The 8,086-nt window shown below is 45.1% G+C and overlaps 1 long non-coding RNA gene across 1 annotated transcript; it reads left to right on the top strand.

Moving 5' to 3' along the window:
* The first annotated feature begins 2,511 nt into the window (after positions 1 to 2,511).
* Positions 2,512 to 6,449, top strand: LOC137517916 (uncharacterized). The gene is made up of 3 exons (XR_011020712.1): positions 2,512 to 2,626; positions 5,998 to 6,054; positions 6,178 to 6,449. It is a non-coding gene; the product is annotated as an uncharacterized lncRNA (long non-coding RNA).
* The last annotated feature ends 1,637 nt before the right edge of the window (positions 6,450 to 8,086 follow it).

Here is an 8,086-nt window from a genome sequence, read left to right as displayed (position 1 = left end):
ACAAGTACCTACTCCAGTACTGGATCCTCTTCTTTTCTTCACTGCAGCTGGTTAATGGGCAGCAGAGTCTCATTATAGGCTCCTGATGTCACGTGACTTGCATTGGGAGCCCACATAGGGAGGGACACTGCTGCATGGTGATAGGCTGCAGTGGAGGATAGGACAGGGTCTGGTACTGGAGTAGAGATTGGTATTCCACAGCCTGCTCTGCTATTTATGGGTGAAGAGAGAGGAGAGCCCCCTTAGCCCCATGGGCCCCAAAAAATGGTGGGTCTATAGAATTGCCACTGGTTGTCAGTAGTACTACCTATTAGATTTTGCTGCCTGAATCCTATGATTCAAGCTGATTCATGCTAGGACCCTGCATAAAATGTGAATTAACATGGAAACATTAGATGCTCATCCCTACAGACTACCTACATTTGCACATTAAAGGACTACTGTAAGGGGGTAAGGGGAAAATGAGTTGAACTTCCCCGGGGCTTCTAATGGTCCCCTGCAGAGATCCTGTGCCCGTGCAGCCGCTCACCAATGCTCCGGTCCCGCCTCCGGTTCACTTCTGAAAATTCCGACTTCAAAGGTGGAAAACCACTGCGCCTGCGTTGCTGTGTCCTCGATCCCGCTGATGTCACTAGGAGCATATTGCGCAGGCACAGACCATACTGAGTCTGTGACCTATAGTCAGGTGGCCAGTGGTGTTTGCAAAGTTGCACGTCCCAGTGGGAACATTCATTCGTGGGTGTGGACACTGCAACAACTCCATCCCTATTGGCCAGTTGACTACAGGTCAGAGGTCAAGCTGGGAATTATGGGATGGAAGCATGCCAATGGCAAACCCATGCTGTGGCAGATTCCATCACGGTTTACTGTATGTCTGCCTAAGGTTAGGTTGATCTGCAATAAGCAAGGTTTTCCACTAAGAAATGTGTTGCAATCGTGTTCCTTTAATTTTTTTTTTGTTACTATGATTCTGGCAAGATTTGTCGGGTATATGGTGCAATTTTGGAAAACAACGCCCAGGAAAATATGTTGAATTGCTGAAAAATCACATAGTGGCTCAATTCCTATGCAATTTTCCTGTGCTCCTATACTCGGTCTAGGCGACCAATCGCGTGATAAATGCAGCTGGCATGGTGATTGTAATCGGAAAAAATCATGGTGTAAATGCAACGCACTAATAGAAGCAATAAAGTACCTCGCGTTTTGCAATCATAACGCAGTCACCATCGGATTCCAAAACACGCTCAGTGCACAATAACCTTAAGGTGAATGCAGAAACAGGTATTTGCTAAATTTAAATTTGGACTGGTTCACACTATGAGCAATTGCACTCAGTTTGCAGATTGCCAGCAGTTGGCAAAGCGGTGAAGCAGTGTCAACCTACAGTATAAGGGTGTTGTCACTGCAGCATTCCAATTTTCAGAGCAAATTTTCTGAAAGCAATGTGCCGAAATGCAAAGTCGGAACTGGAAAATGTAAGTTTAAAGAGACACTGAAGCGGAAAAAAAAAATGATGATATAATGATTTGTATGTGTAGTACAGCTAAGAAATAAAACATTAAGCCGCATCTACACGAGTAGATGCGGCCGCGATGCTCCTTATCAATCGAGCCGCTGATGCGGCTCGATTGATAAGATCCGACAGGACGGATCTCCCCACCGCTGATTCCCTGCTCGCTCCCCGTGAGGGGACAATGGCAGGGAATCGAGCGGAAGATAAGCGGGGACGAGCGGGCACGAGCGGGGAATCGAATGCGGCGCACGCGCGGCGAGCGGAGACACGGCGGGCACGCGGAAGAGGCGATCCGGCGGCTAATCGAGCCGCCGGATCGCTGCAATCTCTCATAGTGTAGACGGGGCTTTAGAATCAGAGACAAAAGTCTAATTGTTTCCAGTACAGGAAGAGTTAAGTAGTAAAAATGTTTCTGTACCGTGTTAGCCAAACAATATATGTAGGTAGAAAAAAACAAAGTCTTGTAAAAGTAATACCTTTTAATGGCTAACTGATAAAGTTAAATAATGCAAGCTTTCTGGGATCTAGTCCCCTTCTTCAGGCATATTTCTAGATGTTAGCTGTAGTAAAACACTGATGCAGGGAAGCTGCATGAAGATGGCAGTTGTACTGGTTGCTGTTTAGCAGTTAGATGTCAGGTGATCAGCAGGCTGGAGCCAGTGAGCTTATGCGAACACTTATGCGAACACTCCAACACTTCTGCGAACCAGGACACAGCATGCAAGATCTAAAAGTATTTATTCTTAAGGGTAACTTCAAAAATGAACAAGCAAGAAAGATTTCTGAGTACAAATTTATGAAAATGTTCAAGACATTAACAGAAGGTTTAAATTGTGGAATGGGATTCATGACTCCTTATGTAACATGATTGACTTGGCTTCACTATCTTTAGAAACCTGCTAGATTTCATGTTTGCTTGCATAAGCTCACTGGCTCCAGCCTGCTGATCACCTGACATCTAACTGCTAAACAGCAACCAGTACAACTGCCATCTTCATGCAGCTTCCCTGCATCAGTGTTTTACTACAGCTAACATCTAGAAATATGCCTGAAGAAGGGGACTAGATCCCAGAAAGCTTGCATTATTTAACTTTATCAGTTAGCCATTAAAAGGTATTACTTTTACAAGACTTTGTTTTTTTCTACCTACATATAGGAAGAGTTAAGAAACTTCAGTTGTTATCTCTATGCAAAAAAGCCATTAAGCTCTACGACTTTCAAAGTCCTGGAGAGGGCTGTCTTCTGGAGTTTATTATCTCAACTGTCAGTGAAGAATTTTATTTTCTCTGCCAGAGGACAGGTCAATAGTTCACAAGACTGCTCTGAAAAAATCATTTAGAATGCTGAGTAGTGTGTAAACTGCAAATATTAAAGAATGATGCAATGTTATAAAAGACACTATATAACTGAAAATAAAAAAAATTCTTTGCCACTATTCTTCTAGTAATTATCTGTACTACACAACCAATTCATTATATCATATATTTTTTTTCGCTTCAGTGTCTCTTTAACTAAATGAAAGAAAAAAAGAAAAAAAAAAGCTTTTAGATTCTTTTTGCAATCATTTTAAAATCAATAGTTTATGAAGACTGTATTAAAATTATATGTGTGGCCACTAGCGTTAGTTGCCAGGAAAATACATTTTCATTTTTTGGGGCATTGTAAAAAAAATCATAGCTGCTTAAAAATGGACATGAACACATTTTAATAAAGTTTTTGCACTTTTTAGCTAAGCCTTGAGTTCAGGTTTGTTAATATTTTATGCGGTATGTAAGTAATCGCTGGCCAAGCCATTTTCTTATTGAAAGTGTAACTGTGGTTGTTATTTCGTTAAATATTACTTTTTACTATTATGGATTACAACAGGGCCTGGATCAGTAATGCAACATAACTCAGCTATATCATCCTGCTGCACTGGCGGATTGCATCAGTTAAAGCGGACCCAAACCAAAAAAATGTTTAGTTCAAAATATTTAGTTGCACCACTCTGACACCTACAAAGATAAATAAACACTCCTTCAAGCCTATGAGCATTTCAGTGCATGCTTTTCACCCTTCTCTTTTCATAACTAGGGTTATACTGGTGGCAGCCATTAGCAATTCCTCCATTGCCGGACACCACCTACTCCACCAGTTTGCCGGATTTTGTCCCGGCAATTTAAAAGGAAGGGAGGGGTTTCTCCAATACATGTAAAATATTTTATATTTGTCATCATGCAGCTGAAAAAGGCTGCTATTTATTATTATAATTTAGAAAATAGATTTTATTTCTGCAATCTTGTATTTTTAATTTGGGTCCACTTTAAAGCCAGACGACTTCCAACAGTCGTGCTATGATCCCTCTGAAGGAGCCTCTTGCAATGGCCATGTGCGTCACTTCCTCTTCCTGCTTCAGTCAGTGATGCACTTCTCTAACAGAGAAGACAGGGGTGACCCGGAAGTTATAACATAGCCAAGATGGCAGCCTGGCTCTACTATGGTATATTGCTTGTTATCTTCCCTCCCACATTCCTGCTCCTCACTGATTGGCTGAGGGCATTTCATTCTGACACGAGGTTAAGAAGGAAAATACACCTCATCCCTCTGCAGAAGCTGCTGAAATATGATCTGCGCTGTGCTCACATGTATTTACAAAGCAAGCTAGATATGACAGTGCAGTTTCAAGAAGAAAAAAGAGTAAGGGAGGAAAATACATCAGGATTGGCTTTAGTCAAAGCAGTAAAGATGGTAAATGCCTGGAACAGTTTTCTCTTTATTTACTGTATAGCATTCACTGTAATCAAAATGTAGACAATACATGTGTTATGAAAGTAGAACAAGTATTTATCTACTTATATATGTGTTTGTTTTTTCCTGGAATAGTATGGCTGTCCCTGCTGCTTTAACCTTGTCACCCATGCCATGGTATTGCCAGATCCAGCTATACCAGCCCACATGATCCATAATGTTTGTGTGTGTGTGTGTGTATGTGTGTGTGTGTGTGTGTGTGTGTGTATGTGTGTGTGTGTGTGTGTGTGTATGTGTGTGTGTGTGTGTGTGTGTGTGTGTGTGTGCGTGCGTGCGTGCGTGCGTGCGTGCATGCGTGCGTGCGTGCATGCGTGTGCGTGAGGTATATGGAGGCTGCCATATATATTTCCATTTAAGCAATACCGGTTGGCTGTCCCCTTGATCCTCTGCCTCTAATACTTTTAGCCATAGCCCCTTAACAAGCATGCAGCAGATCAGGTGTTTCTGACAAATTTGACAGATATGACATGATTAGCTGCATGCTTGTTTCTGCTTTGATTCAGACATGTCTTCAGCCAAATAGACCAGCAGGGCTGCCAGGGAACTGGTATTGCATAAAAGGAAATAAATATGGCAGCCTCCATATATCTCTCACTACAGTTCTCCTTTAAATTGGTCTGTTTGTTGGGGGGGTCTGTGTTTGCACTTTTACAGAGGCTTGCTATACTTTGTATACTTTGAAACTGTGCTGAATCCAACTATGTCTTTAGTATGCTTATGGGTCATATCAGAAAGGGAGAGACCAGAAGATGGAGTACAATTACAGGCCAGGCCAGCTATTGTCTCTCAGCTTGTCCTGTGCATTGCTACTGCCATGGCACCTATTAACTGGACTAAGATGAAAAACACCAATCTTAAAGGACAACTATCAAAGTTAAGGTAAATTCTAAATGCCACATATATTTCCAGTAATTACTTTACTAGCAAGTAGCAATACACATTTTTTATGTGAAGAAAATATGACATATACAGGGAACAGTTTTCACTTTGGGCTTTACTATGGAGGACTGTGTCCAGCACATGCAGCATACAGAAACACTCTTCACTGGCTGTAATGGCCCATACTCACGGGCTACAAATGTCGCTGCAACACGCGGCGCGCGCGTGTTGCAGCGACAGGTCGCCCGTGAGTATGCGGCTTTGCACGGGCGCGCACCCCGAATCATCGCTCGCCGCTGATGAACCGCTTAATCGCCTGGCGACAGTCGCCGCTGCAACTCCGCCGGAACTGTCGCTAGTCCGCGTGAGTACGCGGACTAGTGACAGCAACAAGATAATAAATGCATTGGGCTTCCGGCGGGGGGAGGAGCAACAGCGACAGCTTCCGCCGCATCAGTTGCCAGGTCCCTCCGCCGTGTGTATGCGGAGGGACCTGGCGACGAGCTGTCGCCGGCCTGTCGCGCACACACTCACGTGTGCTGGCGACAGGTCAAAAAGTGGCCCGTGAGTATGGGCCATAATACTGCGACTGGAATCTGTTCAGAATGATAGGAAGCAGATATAGCTTCAAATGTGTGTAAATAATCATTGGCTTCAACTTTGTGTGTTCCTGCCTGTGTGTCTCTCCTTGCTTCGCAGTGTAAACAGTTTACAGCCAGGGAGAAGTGTAACCTAACTACATGGTTCAGCTCTGCCCCCCTCCCCCCGACACAAATTGTTACAAAACAACTGGTAAACAAGGCTTTTTTTCCCCACAGGCTGTGATGAGAGACCTCTGAAAAGCTTTCTAGTGTTGCTGGCTAAAAGCTGTGTAGGTATGTGGGGTTTACAGAAAAACTTTCTTCGTTTCTTTGATAGTTGTTTATTAAAAAACAAAAAAAAATACATAAAAATGTTCAACATCTTTGCAATATTTTAAACGCCTTATCTGTCCACAGTTACTGTTATATAACTCGTCCCTGTCCCGGAATCTCCTCGCGGTGTGGCCGGACAAGCTCATTCGTCTAAATTGTCTTCTTCTGCCAAACGCCTATAAATCCTGTGATAGAAGTGTGTTCAGAATGATAGAAGGTAGAAATATAGCATGAAATGGTGTGTGAATAACTCATCTGCTGCTCCTGTGTCTCTCTCTGTGCTTCATGCAGTTCTAAAGTAAACAGAGATTGCAGCCAGGAAGAGCTCATTCTGAATGGTGGGTGTAAGCATCCAAATACAGGAATAAAGTAAGACTCCTTCTCTTCTTCAGATCCTTTCTCTGTAGCTGAAAAATCTCTCAGCTGTTCTCATATGATCTGTGAGACAGCAGGGGGTGTGGACAGTGCAGAAACAAACAGTAAATCATTCCACTGTTAATAATGACAGAAAAGTGGCACCTATCTACATGGTACGGCTCTGGCCCGAAGCTGACACACAAGTTTTTTTCACACATGCTGTGATCAGAGACTTCTAAAAAAACGTTCTATTGTTGCTGGCTAAAAGCTTTATAGGTATGTGGGGTTTGCAGATTACAGTTCCTTTGATAGTTTCTCTTGGAACTAGTAATGAAGGTCTGACAGTGAGTGAGGGGGAGGCAGGAGAGCAGCATTGGGGAAAAGCAGCTTATTGTGCTGTGTGAGGAGTCTGACAGTGAGTGAGGAGGGGGAGGCAGGAGAGCAGCATTGGGGAAAAGCAGCTTATTGTGCTGTGTGAGGAGTCTGACAGTGAGTGAGGAGGGGGGAGGCAGGAGAGCATCATTGGGGAAAAGCAGCGTGTTGTGCTGTGTGAGTAGTCTGACAGTGAGGAAGGAGGGGGGAGGCAGGATAGCATCATTGGGGAAAAGCAGCTTGTGCTGTGTGAGGAGTCTGAAAGTAGGGGGGAAGGGGGAGGCAGGAGAGCATTATTGGGGGAAAAGCAGCTTGTTGTGCTGTGTGAGGAGTCTGACAGTGAGGGAGGAGGGGGGATGCAGGAGAGCATCATTGGGGAAAGGCAGCTTGTTGTGCTGTGTGAGGAATCTGACAGTGAGGGAGGAGGGGGGAGGCAGGAGAACATCATTGGGGAAAAGCAGCTTGTTGTGCTGTGTGAGGAGTCTGACAGTGAGTGAGGAGGGGGGAGGCAGGAGAGCATCATTGGGGAAAAGCAGCTTGTTGTGCGGTGTGAGGAGTCTGACAGTGAGTGAGGAGGGGGGAGGCAGGAGAGCATCATTGGGGAAAAGCAGCTTGCTGTGCTGCGTGAGGAGTTTGACAGTGAGTGAGGAGGGGGGAGGCAGGAGAGCATCATTGGGGAAAAGCAGCTTGTTGTGCTGTGTGAGGAGTCTGACAGTGAGTGAGGAGAGGGGAAGCAGGAGAGCATCATTGGGGAAAAGCGACTTGTTGTGCTATGTGAAGAGTGTGACAGTGAGTGAGGAGGGGGGAGGCAGGTGAGCATCATTGGGGAAAAGCAGCTTGTTGTGCTGTGTGAGGAGTCTGGCAGTGAGTGAGGAGGGGGGAGGCAGGAGAGCATCATTGGGGAAAAGCAACTTCTTGTGCTATCTGAGGAGTGTGACAGTGAGTGAGGAGGGGGAGGCAGGAGAGCACCATTGGGGAAAAGCAGCTTGTTGTGCTATGTGAGGAGTCTGACAGTGAATGAGGAGGGGGGAGGCAGGAGAGCATCATTGGGGAAAAGCAGCTTGTTGTGCGGTGTGAGGAGTCTGACAGTGAGTGAGGAGGGGGGAGGCAGGAGAGCAGCATTGGGGAAAAGCAGCTTGTTGAGCTGTGTGAGGAGTCTGACAGTGAGTGAGGAGGGGGGAGGCAGGAGAGCAGCATTGGGGAAAAGCAGCTTGTTGTGCTGTGTGAGGAGTCTGACAGTGAGTGAGGAGGGGGGAGGCAGGAT

Source organism: Hyperolius riggenbachi, chromosome 5 (assembly GCF_040937935.1).
Source record: "Hyperolius riggenbachi isolate aHypRig1 chromosome 5, aHypRig1.pri, whole genome shotgun sequence".
Taxonomy (NCBI): domain Eukaryota; kingdom Metazoa; phylum Chordata; class Amphibia; order Anura; family Hyperoliidae; genus Hyperolius; species Hyperolius riggenbachi.
Note: the sequence above shows the minus strand (reverse complement) of the source record. Positions and strands in the feature narration are given on the sequence as shown.